Source organism: Amblyomma mixtum, chromosome 6 (assembly GCF_055824585.1).
Source record: "Amblyomma mixtum isolate Tamu chromosome 6, ASM5582458v1, whole genome shotgun sequence".
Taxonomy (NCBI): domain Eukaryota; kingdom Metazoa; phylum Arthropoda; class Arachnida; order Ixodida; family Ixodidae; genus Amblyomma; species Amblyomma mixtum.
Window position 1 is genome coordinate 114,664,258 of NC_143017.1, and position 13,472 is coordinate 114,677,729.

Consider the following 13,472-nt stretch of genomic DNA (forward strand, 5'->3'; position numbering starts at 1 on the left):
AATGTGTACATGATATCAGTGAAAGTTTTTATCAGCAGCCGCAGGGGATAAGGTCAACAGGTTTGCATAAGATGTAATAGCACTCACACGCAGTAAAATCTTCAACCAACGTCGTCATATGGTAGCCTCGAGCAATCAGAGCTTTCAAATAAAGAGAAAAACAAAGCTGCTCTGTCGCCGCATCTTCGCCAAATTTCCCATCGTTTGAAGCAAGTAGGAAGCAGATAAAGTCACGATGTTGTATTTTCTGCACTTGAAAAACAAGGGAAAATATGCGCCATGGTCGAGAGAAGAGAAACAAAAAGAGTATAAAGAATGAGAGGGGGCCAGGTGAAGCAGCGCTTCAGATTAGCCCCTTTGCGCTGAAGGTGTGGTGTATTATATCCCTGCCCGTGCGGAAAGAAGTACATAGAGGAGACAGGAAGGTACCTGTCTAGCCGCCCATATGATTACATGCCATGCTCCGTCCACCCACCTAGCCTTTAATAACAGCGAACGTCGATGTAACTTGTCTATTCCCTCTAGCAAACTGTGCACTCCGCTTAATATTGAAGCTGAGGTCCTGTAGGATTATAAAAATATATTAACAAGGGAGATCAGTGAAGCTTTTCATATTCACAAAAGCGTGAATAGACCATGCCTAGTGACGTCACAGCGTGACGACATACCAGAAGCGAGAGACGGGCTACCAACTCGGCTCGTCGGGTAACGGCGGCCGCTTGGCACGGCGCGCCGCGCTCCTGACACTAGAGGCGCTGCATATGCAGTATAAAACACCTGCTTTCGCAACCTAACAGGCTTAACCAAAGCTAAGCCCTGGCCAATTTTTTTTTCTTCGTCCCAGTGTAACAAATAGCTCAACTCCGTTTTAATTGTAAGTCAGGCTCCAGATGATATGGCCCCTGTTATTATTGATACTAGTCAAATCTTTACAGGAAACCCTCAAGATGGAGAAGATTTGTAATAAGGGAGTAATTACTCATTGACATCCACCCAAGCACAGCCATACGGCTACAGAGGGAAGCTACACAGCTTTGTCAGAAACTTCACAGTTAAAAAAAAAATTCGTCCTGGTCTGGACCAATTTAGGTCTGAGGCTTGAACTTTGTTTTGGTTACTATTTGTTTATTCCAGCTTCCATTTGATTATTAATTAAATTTTATTTCCTTTGTATTTTTCTTTATTTGGCACTGCTCAGTGGTGCATTTGTTAATGCATACAAAAATCTACACTGAAATAGGCAGATGTATAAAGGTCCACACAGGAGGAAGGATCGACTGCATTAAAAAAAGTTTCCACACAGCTTGTTTAAATTGTGCTAATCATGCTGATGAACCGAGGTCAGTCAGTGAATTACTTTTGTTGGGACGAAGTTAGTATAGGTTACTGAAAAAGAAAATACTTTACGACTGGCTAGAAAGTCAACTAGCTCAGCCCTACTGTGGTTTACATTAATAAAGTCATGAAATATATGGTTTTTGTTTTATTTGGCTTGAACGTCCCAAAGTGACGCAGGATATGAGGGACGCCGTGGGAAGGGCTCCGGATAATTTCCACCACTTGGGGTTCTTTAACATGCTGCACTGAATCGCACAGTACACAGGCCTCTAGGATTTCGCCTCCATCGAAATGTGACCGCCGCGACCAGCGGGATCGAACCCGCGTCTTTAGGGTCGTTTAGACGTTTGTTTGTTGTATACACAGGGAGCATAGAAAATACCACGCGTGACAAAGGCTGAAGAAGATCGAGGGAGTCTGTTTTATGCAGAATACTTGAAAACAAGATTGCCGCAAAGTGCACGACGTGCGGATCAAGAAAAACAAAGGTTTTGACGGCAGCTTTCAAGCATTAACGTGCAGTCCAGATTTCTTGGACACCACTTTTAATAATGAGCCAACTTAGGAATATTTTTAGATAGCGTGATGAACATACTGATGGGACTGGTGTAATTTTCTGATGCATCGAAGAAATTTGCTCTTAAATTTTGTTGTGAACTCGCATCGAGTATTTAAGTCTGGCAGAAAAAAAAAAACCAATGGGGTGCGTTTGTGACAGCAGAAAACTACCAGCGTCCTGAAGGGGGGATCTGCGAGTATACTGATTATTATGGTGCAATCTTATGACCTGCGAAAAAGCGTTCATAAACAACTTCCCGATGGAAAAGCGCTTGTCCAGAATTTCTGGGTATGCATAGCAGCCGGAGGTTAGGCAGAAAAGACGAATTGTTGTTTGCACACACTGTATATTTGCAATGGCATCTTTCGCATCAATCCTTGGGGATGCCCATGCAACGTTGCATAACATCTCTTCTCTCATCAAGGCCATACGCGCGTCCCCTTGACTCGAATGAGACTCCGTCCCGCTTCAAGGAAGTCTGCGGAGGTCCCTCGAACGTGCGTTACTCGAAGGACAACACGCCGACTGCTCTTTCCAAGGCCGGCCGCTCCAAGTGCGCGCATAATATCTGTACCGAGGTCGCACCCTTGTGCGCTGTCATTAACACCACGCGGGGTAGCAAGGCTTTTGTAGCACAACAGCGTGAAGCAGGACGTTGTTTGAGCGGATGTGTGAAGCTCTGTTTTGGTGGCTATAGAACCTACAGGGGCCAAAACGTGGCATCACACATTTCGCTTTCCGGCACTTTAGGCTGTCTTTCCTGCTTTTAGCTGCTGAGATAAGAAGACGGATACTGCTTCATTCACCTCGAAGTAGGCGGTAGTTATTTTCCTCATTCTTTCGCAGGACCTATAATTTCATCGCGAGTGTTGTGTGTTTACGGGAAATGCAAAAGAGAATTCGTGTGAGCTAAGTATAAGGCGCACTTATCCGCGTGCTCAGTCAGGCGGCAGATCGTTAAAGTTTATAGAGCTAGATCACGCTTTCAGCATTTTTTGCTTGTGGAAATGGATTTTATGCTGAACTTTTTGTTGTTCACTCTTTTCATGTCGGAACCTTTCTCAATCCTTTCGGTAGCTAATCCATCAATGTCACACAAAAACTTTGTTCAGTGTTTAAAGATATCTATCACTCTTCAGGTCGGCGTCGTGACGAGAGAAACGGCGTCAACAGCCCTCAATTTCGTGACTACTCATGAGGATGTTGAGGAATAATTTGCACCAAAGAAGCCGATAAAGCCTTCAGAACTGTGTTTTGCAATGGTATTGTACTATAGGCGATATTCTACAGACTCAGCACTCCGGAGGAATGAGTCCGCAGTGATAAAAAAAAAGTTTCGCAATAAAGACATCAAGCAATGATATTGATAATTCTACAATTGGTCACTCGATTCTTCGTGACATAATAACGCAATAGAGACATTTTCAGCGAAAAATGCAGGTAATGTGAACAGCGCTACGAGCTCTCTCCTGGAGATCTAGCGTACCTGCGATATTCATGCGAAGGAGATAGCGATGAAGATGGGTGAGCTACAGTTGCACATAAATCGTACTCTTAACTCTATCCCTACATGTAGTTCATGCTTAACTTGTGTAAAACAACTTTTAACAATAAGGTACAGAAGACGGTAAAGAATGCAGCATGTAGTGCACGCCTAGAGATAATTGAACAAGAAGGTACGAAGCAATGCGGGAAATAAAAATTACCGACGATTACGTTACTTCCTAATGCGAAATTTGAGCGCAGCAAATAAGCTGTTTCACCTTTTCGATAGATTGAGGCAAAGAAATCGAGCAACACATGTATGCGCTATCACAGAATTTTTTTTTATTTTTCACACGTATTCCTTTAACAAAGACTCCACTAACAGTTCTTGACAGTCATGAAGGAAGCTTTGGTTTGGTTTGGTTTATGGGGTTTAACGTCCCAAAGCGACTAAGGCTATGAGAGACGCCGTAGTGGAGGACTCCGGAAATTTCGACCACCTGGGGTTCTTTAACGTGCGCTGACATCGCACAGCACACGGGCCTCTAAACTTTCTCCTCCAAAGAAATTCAACCGCCGCGGCCGGGATCGAACCCGCGTCTTTCGGGTCAGCAGCCGAGCACCATAGCCACTGAGCCACCGCGGCGGCTAGTCATGAAGGAAGCTTTGTGGTCGGAGAAATAGACTGATATATGTTCGACTTGGTACACCAATGCTTGATTCTCAAAGACGAGATCTATACAAGTGCCTCGCGAGGTTGTCACAGCCGTGGGACGCGTTACGAGCGAGAGGAACGGGATGTTCTCCCGCATAAGTGTTAGGAAATTGCTGTTTGTGTTTATGTCAACATTAAAGTCCCCCACTACTAACATCGGTGTGGATCGATGGACGGTTAATGCGAGTTGCAGGAAGTGCACGACGTCTTTCGTGAGTGCGGTAGGGGCGAAGTAGGCAGCTACTACCAGCAAGCCGTTGGGCAACTTTGCGGCGCACAGTTCGCCAACTTCATGTGACGTGCCAGACATTTCGACTGGTATTGCAGAGAGACCTGTGCGCAAGTAGATAGCGACTCCCGCCGCTCTGTTGTGGTCTCTGCGAGCACCACAGCAGTATAGGAAATGTATGATTTCCAGAGGCTCTTCGGGATCCATCCAGGTTTCAGCAAAGCAAAGTACAGAGGAATGGCGCAGAATGTGATCGTGGTGTACGTCCTTGGCATGTGCGGCAAGGGAGCGTACGTTAAGAATGTGGTTGTGAATGATGAATCAAGTGCTGCCAGCGAATGACGCGTCCATCGGCTGTCTGCGTGTGTTACTGATGTGTGGTTAACATATTAAGCTTCGCCTGTAAGAGTGGTACGCGACAGCGTCTTGCAACGCTGCCAGGGAGTCCACAGAACGCCATCGCCAATTCTGCTGTACGCCTTGCTGGACGGTAAATTTATTTTTTGAGGAAAGGAAATGTATCTCTCTCGCATATCTGGGTGGACACCTGCACCTCGCCGTAAGGGAAAGGGGGAAGATTGGAGTGAACGAAGACGCCGTATTAGCTAGACGCGCCTTTGTTCATTCCAAACCATTCAGCTGGCATTACGGAGTGGCTAGCGTGCTCGTATCGCACTCCGGAGACCCTGGTTCGATTCCCCAACTCGACCAATTTCGTTCTCGGTTTTATTGATTTATGCCGTGTAACTAGAAAGGTTAATTAGGCTATTTTATATTTATATTATTGTATTTCTATCCATCGTGTTCTGTCATTAACCTGTCAATTGTTGGAACTGTCTAGGATGTTCGACACAACGTATATGAAACGAGCAACGTCTTACTGAGTGGGGAAGTGCGTGGTGGTGGAGGGAACGCGGCTTCTGTTTTTTTCAGCAGCGTCTACTTCCGCGGACGCTGTTGTCGCTGCGGCGCGTGTTTCTTTTGTTTTCTTCTGACCTCTTCATTCTTCTCTATATTAATTAGGCTAATTGATTAATTAAGCAATTAACTGAACTCAGTCCAACTTAGTTGCAGCATCACTATACGATCCCTTTGATTGGTTGCATGGTTACTAGCCAAAGTACAATTGGCCCCATTTGAAATTCGCGCACTGTGACGTCACGAGCATTTCGACCAATTGAAAAGCGTGACATTGGGGGCGGAGCTGGTTACGAGGCCGACGCCGACGCCGACGCCGACGCGAAACCCAGGAACGGACGCCAAAGAGCTGCGCTCTAAAAAGAAAACGAAACTGCAAGTTTTTAGTGGCACTCTTTGACCATTTTGAATATTATCAAGTGAGGCTAGACCGTAAGGACTACGCAGGGCTGGAAATGGCTGCCCTTAAGGAAGCGTCTTCCATGGTCATGTGTTCCATTTGGGCTTAGAAGTAGCTCAGGTTAGGCCACGTAAGATATCGTACAGTGGCTGCCAGAAGTAACGAGAGTAACGAGGCTACCACGACCGTGGGTACTGCGAATTTGCGGTGAGACGACGACGCTGCTATCGGTAGGCTTCGTCGGCTGCGGCGATAATTTGCGTGACGTGAACCTTCTCCATAGCTGTTTTTTTTTTTCTGCATCAGAAGCTGTTTTTTTTTTCTACATCCCGCCTTTCGAGCAATAGTTCTAATCCGATAGTATTCTTCATGTCAGTGACGATAGCTTTCTTGAATATTGTTTGCATACGAACCCAGCTGCCTCGTTTTGTATACGTTCTAATTTGTGTATTGTTGGGGAGGATCGCATACGACACTAGCGTATTCCTAGTGCAGCCTTACCATCGCCAGATAAACTGCAAGTTTTATTTGTGGGGAGCATTAAGAAGTGTCCGGTTTACAGAGCTAAGAATTCTATTTGTTTTCTTTATCATCTTGTCAATACTTCGATTCAAGGTGACATCTTCGGTGACAGTAACACAGAAGTGTTTTTTTTCATACCTTTTTTGTTCCAGTGAATTTTGTATAATTTAATACGAATGAGAACTATAAACCTTTATCCTCAAAAATTTCACATGATCGCAATTCACAGTATTCAGCTGTAGCTCCCAACACTGGCGCCATGCGGCTATGCGCTTTAAATTTTCCCGCAGAATTTCTGTATTGCGGCTACTTAATTTTGTCCTCTAAAATACGCAGTCGTCGGCACATAATCTAAGAAGATATATTAACTGCGATGACATTGTAAGCGGGAAAGAGCTAGAAGTCAGCGAAGCTATTTCACCTATCTTCTGTCACACTAAATGGGCGAGTAAAGGACTTTTTAAGAGACATAAGGCGAAGCTGTTCGAACCATTAGGTGGGGATAGGAGCCGTTCCATGCTGCCAGCGGCTGTAGGCAAAGATGAGCTACCTGAGGCGAGCATAAAGCGCATGAATCAGGTCTCTCTGAGCCTGCTACGCAGAAAATGACCTCGATAAGCAAGAAAAGCAGTACCTTTGGTGACAAATTTGCAGTCCTCTTCGATTAACTGTTCAGCGAAATGGCATTTCCACACAAGGGAGGGCATACCTGCACGTGACTGTCAGTGCGATGGAGAGAAAGCATCCATTTCCTAAGCACGTCGGGATACCGTGGCACAAAAGCGACGAAAATTTAAAGAGACAGTAAAGGGGAATACTAAGTCAGGCAAGAATTATAGGTTAATGTCACATGATAGAAAATATATCGCTTTTACCAAAAACAAACCTTTCATAAGCCATAAAATTGAGTAAATGTGAAAATAAAAAGCGCCACCACTTAGAGTTTCGTGACATATCCATAAGCGTACTCGAGGAACGCTATTTCGCCGTAAGTGAGCAATCGCCGTCAAAATAAGAGGAGAGCAGTGAGGCGAGCTTAATAAAAATTGCGAAGAGTCTCATATTTAAAACAGTGCAAAACAGAAGAGGGAAAGAAAGGTTGGACACAAAAGCGAGCTTTGAATCGTTCGCCTCCTATTCTGCGCACTCAGGTTTCGTGTGGCCATTGTACGCAGCCAGTTTATAACCGCGAGCTCTCAACGGCATTCACTCTATATGCTTGCTACGCGGCCGGTGAAGCGGTTTCGTTCTCATTTCAGCCGTCGAATTGGCTACTTTGTGCAGGCTACGGGCGTTATGAAACTGCGAAATGTCTGTTTCTTTTTGTTTACTACGCGCTCATGCAGACACGCGCATGAATGCATGCTGCAAACGTGTGAAGAGCGATGAGTCCGCATGGGTTTCCAAGTTTTCCTGCTCAGTGGTAAGCGGATATGCTTAGAGGTGCCACATGCATGAACTCTCGTTCGGCTAATTAGAGAAAAAGTTCTCCAGCGATCGAGGGTCATTATGCACGCAGTACACGAGCACCGACGCCCAACGCTGAGTTTTTAGCGCCTTAATTTCGGATTCTCGCGGCGAAGCTGTAGCATACAGATGCGATATGCTGTTAACGGTACACGCGCTTCCGTGAGAGAAAGAGAAATAACTTTATAGATTCTTTTTTCTATATTATCGCAGCTTGTGGTCCTCCTTGAGTCCCTCTTCTAATGCAGCGGGCGTGCGCTCAGTCCAGACTGCCACTTGCTTATCCTGCCCGCTTGGCACGTTGGAACACGTGTTGCTGATACTTTTTGCCCTTTCTGGTCAGCATCTGCTCTTGCTACGCTGCACTCGGATTTTTAAAGATCGGATGAACCGCTATTTGGTCGCATTCCTTTGTGATGTGTTATAATGTGGAGTTACCACCACGCCAGTGTAGATGGTTTATTAGTGTATTGGTTCTATTTTGCTCGACCTATTGAGGTCAGGGTTGGAGTCTTCTTGCAGTTGCCGCCATATGATAGACTCCTCTTTGTTTAGTCTTTTGTGTGGACCAGGATATCTTTCCTTGGTACCTCCGTAGTAATCTAGTATGTCCGTGTACGTCGCTGAGCCTGGAAAATGTTTTACGAGCTAATGTGGGTTCGTCAAGATTATGGGTGCATTTCGGAACGTACCCTGATTTTTTTCCTGTTTATAACCCAGATGAAGCGATTCACGTAAGTAGAAATGGTAACGACCACAGCAGAGTTAACGACAAGGATCGTGTCCGATCATGCTTAGTGCGTAATTAGTTAACAAACAAACAATCATCGACAGTTTAGCGCGCTGTTTGATGCGCAATGGGGGTGGAATTTTTCCCTCAGATGAAATTCGTTAGAGTGCGACAGCTCGAATGCTTTTGAGGATCCTAGTAGCTTATGTGTACACTTCATAACAGCACACCCGTTCGCGTCGTTGTCGCCGATGTAAACCGCTGCCTGCTGACTTTTGGTTTTCGGTTTTCGGTCACGTTTCTGGCCTATGGAAGTGACATCTGTGATTGGCCGGAGGGTTCCATTGGAAACACATCATACTTTCAGTTGCTATTTTCTCAGCAAAGCAACCAACTTATCGCGCACAAAAACCGTCGTTAGTGCTTCCGACGAATAACCTATCCGTCTTCCTTAGCTTGCTATTTTCCTTTAGGCACGTTTAAGTTCCTTCCTCAACGATTTGTAACGCTTTACAGGCTTTCGTTTCTTCCTCCTTAAAGTAAAGATGTTTTGCGCTGCGCAGAATTCACGGGACAGACGAAAATAGCCAATCATGCCAGAGCTCATAGGCAATGCCACTTGCGAAACGTTTCAAAAAGTGACTGTAGCCGGATAAAAGTAACAAAAAAAAACAGCAGTTGGTAACAATGAGCGAGGGTTCATGGCGTCTCGTGTTACTTCGTTGACCATTTCCAGCAGCGAACGAAATGCTCCTTTTAACGTTTGACTCGCTTAAACAAGGCAGATGCATCAAATTTCTTGAGCTTATGATGTCGTCTAGTGATTATAGCTTCTTGTTTAGTTGTTCAGTTTTAACGTCAGGCTACTTTTTCATCGGGGAAGAATTCTGTGCGGTGGTCCTGATGGTGGTTGCAGTTTGACTGCAGACATAAGTTGTATGCGACTATAGTCCCAGAAGCCACTTAGAGGGGGCATATGCATGGCGGCGCCATCTGGAAGCGGGGAGTAAAAGCTGCCGTCATTTCCCGCCATTAACTTGTGAAGCGCGCCGTTTTCTTTGTTTGCCTTTTCTCTTGGTTGAACTCGTACTGTTATGTTTTTGCATTTTTGTTACTGCATCTATTTCACTGATAATTTTTTGCCAGACTTCTGTGTGTTTATCATTGATCTTGGTGTTTGTAACAGGACGCAGTTTACAGTATTGATCACGGGTGTCACAACCCGCAAAACCTCTAATTTCACACCAATCAGACCGCTGTTTTTTTGATACATGGGCCCTATAGAAAGTTTCGCAACTGGTAAGACCAAAAAGGTTTGGTTCTTCTCTTGTTAGTTTGTTAGTTCGTTTGTCTGGGTTTAATATCCCAAAGCGACTCAGGCTATGAGGGAAGCCATAGTGAAGAGCTCCAAAAATTTCGACCACCCGGGGCTCTTTAACGCGCACTGACACTGCACAGCACACGGGCCTCTAGAATTTTGCCTCCACTGAAATTCGACCGCCACGGCCGTGGTCGAATCTGCGACTTTCAGTCCAGCAGCCGAACGCCGTAACCACTGAGCCACCTCGGCGGGTCTTCTCTCGTCTGGTTGCTATTTTTATCTCCAGGCAGTCAATATCTGCTTTAACCACCGTGTCCATTGATTGTCAGCATGTCAGTAGAGTAAATATTGTTTTGAACCGAACCTGAGGCTAGCAAAAGGCCAGATGCAATCTTGGCGAGAAGCAGGCTACCCGTACTCGAGCTCCGGGCTCAAAACAGCAGCGCTGTTTCTCTCGTCATCATTACCAGTAATTCAGGACAGCGAAGTCAGCGGCTATAAGCCTAGCATGTCATCACGTTCTCTGCAGCAGCCACTCGGTCATTATAGTTCTTTCTTATGTTATGGATAACGTCGATGCACGATTTTTGAATGTTTAAAATTGATGCCGCCGCCGAGAAAATTAAAATGGCTTGTCCCCAATGCCTAGCTTGGCAATGTGAACACTTGACCTTATATGTCGCCCCATCGAGAGAGAGTGCCCACAATATTTAGCGGAGCCTAGTAGTAAAGAAAAACTGAGAATAGTGCCATCGAGTTTTCTTTCTTACAAAATTCAAGCCCATGCCTCTTTCTGGCTGTACTGTTGTCTCATTCTGCTTTTAAAGACGTTTTAATTTCCGAGCAATTTTGATGTATAACTGGAACATTTCTTTTCCGCCGCTGGATTCAAACTAGTTATGGCAAGACGAAAAAGATCCCTGACTTGAAGTAGGGGGCCGTGTAGCCGAGCTTCATAAACCTGCACAAAAATGTAATGGCTTGAGTCATTGCAGCTTGCTAGTAAAAACAGGTGATGGTGGCGATACGTTTATTTAAATTTTTTCTAACCTTTCTAGCTTCATTTCCAGCGAACCTATACACTTTCTCTTTGGAACTCTCTGGGTTATGTATACAGGCCAACTTCAATTTTCCCTCAGTCCTGTTTTAAATGCAGTCTTTTTGGGGAGGAAATAAGACATTATAAGAAGTAAGTGCGAAATGACTGCCTTTTCTGAGTTAAGACGAATGACAAACACAAGACGTTGTATGAACGCGCTTAATTTGCTTGTATTCGCTTTCTAGAGCTCTATTTGTGCTCACTAAATTTGTTTTCGTGGTCTTATTACTTTCTGCGGAATAGAATATTGTTGCTTGCGCTACGTACGCATAGGGCCACTCCTTGAGTGGTAGATAGTGTCCTTGGAGGCTTAATGGTGGAAGAGATGCTCTGCACAGCAAGAAAAGCACGTAAGACGTGTAGCGCCAAGCTTGCACGTGCACGGGAAAGATACGCTACTTCCACTGCTTCTGCGAACGGAAGGACAGCAAAGTCACGAAGCAACACTACCATTACAAGGAAAGTTTCAACGCTTCTTCATTTTCCGCCTTACAGACACGTTTGGCTTGTCTGGAACAGCTCAGGGTACTGCCGTTCTTGGAACGTTATGATTTGTTGTCCTCTAGGCTAAGCCTTCCGCCTAGACAGTGCAAAGAGGGAAGGCGCAGACGTCGACATGTCTTGGTGGCGAGCAGTCGTAGTCACAGCAGCGACTCTAGTTTTTTGCGAGGTCGAACGGCCTGTTGTCCGAACGCCTTATGGGCCGGTAGCGGGCGTAGGTCTCCGCCACCAAGGAAAACACATAGACGGTTTCTTCGGCATCCCTTTCGCCTATCCGCCCACCGGCCCGCTCCGCTTTCGAAAGCCGCTACCTCCGAAGCCGTGGAAAAACGTAAGAGACGCCAGCCGGTTCCAGCCACCATGTATGCAAACCAACAACCCTTTAAACCGTGAAATCGTGCTCAACTACTCGACTTCCTCGTCCGAAGACTGTTTGCATATCAACGTTTGGAGGCCAACCTGCATAGCTCAGGGCACCTGCGGCTCCAAACAGCCCCTGCTGCCCGTGGTGCTGTACATCTACGGTGGCGCCTTCCAGTGGGGCGACTCTTCAGCCTTCTTCAACGATGGCCTCGTATTCTCGGCGCTTAACGAAGTCGTCTTCGTGAGCTTCAACTACCGCACGAACGTCTTCGGATTTCTCACCGACCAGTCTGCAGATGCTCCCGGCAACCTGGCCTTCTGGGACCAACTGCTGGCTATGCAGTGGGTTCACAAGAGCGTCTCGGGCTTCGGCGGTGATCCCCGACTAGTCACGTTGTACGGACAGAGCTCTGGCGCCATGTCCGCAGGCATCCACGTCCTGTCTCCTCTCAGCAGGGGTCTCTTCAAGAGATGCATCTTCGAGAGCGGCACGCCGCTGTCACTGCTCACTTTTCAGCGACAGAACCAGATCAGCTTTTTCAGCAACTTGGCCGGGCAGCTCAACTGCACTGACCGCAGTGGAAACTCGTCGGTGATCTTAGACTGCCTAAGAAAAGTTGACGGCCGGAAGATCATTCAGCAACTCGGCGAGGCGGGTCGGCTGTCCAACATGTTCTTTCCAACCCTGGGTGACATGTTCGTGCCGGAGTACCCGATAAATTTTGGAAAAGTTAACTATATAAATGGCGAAGAGATGCTAATGGGAACCACACTCGACGAAGGGTCCGTTTTTTTCTATCACCCGATAAAAAGATTGCAAGATCTAGAAGAGACTATGCATGACTATTACGAGGGCGTCGCAGCCACAGTATTCAGCGTGGCCTTCTCGATTCCCTACTCGGCCGCGCGTCGCTACATTGCCTCCTACTTTCCGAACTCTACGCAGGGCCTCACTCGCGACGAAGTGCTGAACACTCTAAGCCACACGTACGGAGACCCCGTGTTCGTGTGCAGCACAAACCTGTGGGGAGAAGAGCTGGCCAAGCGAGGCCACGCTGTCTACCGCTACGTATATGGCCAGCGCTTGCCCTTGGGAATCTGGGACGAGTGGATGGGCGTCGTGCACACCGACGACTTGCCGTACATGCTGGGATCTGTGGCAACGCTGAAAGTCAATATGGAAGCTGAGCGGTGGAGCTACCTGCCTGACTGGTATAGGCGCTACAATGTGACACCTGTGGAACTTACGTTTAGTATGAACCTAGTGAAGTCTCTCGGTGCCTTTGTGAAAACGGGGTAAGTCCAGGTATTTTCACTTTTATGCCTACCGCCATTATTAGGTTGACTACAACACAGCGTGGTTTAACCGTTTCCAGCCGTATATCACGAAAAAAAAAATATGACACACTAAATCCACCTCCCGGTGCATTATTCATCTGCCATGCTTCAGATGTCTGGTACTATTTAAAATTACCCTTTCTTTAGCGGAAAAATAACTGAACGCATATCAGAAGCGCTCGTACCAGGTGAATTTGACTTATTTATTTGATTTTCGGATCACGAGCGAGCACGTCTAGTGCTGTAAGCTTCACTGAGTACTATTTGGCCTGTGTGTACCCTCAAACATTCTTGCTTGTGAATTTCAAAACAAGCTACGTTTACACAGACTCTGATTATTGCCCACAAGTTTGAATACGATTTCTGAAAAACCTGCGTCTCTCTACTACGTAACGCTTCCAGCCGAAAGGAAAGTACGCTGTCAGTGTGAGAATCAACGCTTGTGAGAGTTTTATGTATTAGCTATACAGCTTTTTCTTAGCATATC

At 46.1% G+C, this 13,472-nt stretch overlaps 1 pseudogene; it reads left to right on the plus strand.

The window, feature by feature from the left end:
* The first annotated feature begins 11,330 nt into the window (after positions 1 to 11,330).
* Positions 11,331 to 12,947, plus strand: LOC149340106 (acetylcholinesterase-like; annotated as a pseudogene).
* Positions 12,948 to 13,472: the final 525 nt, after the last annotated feature.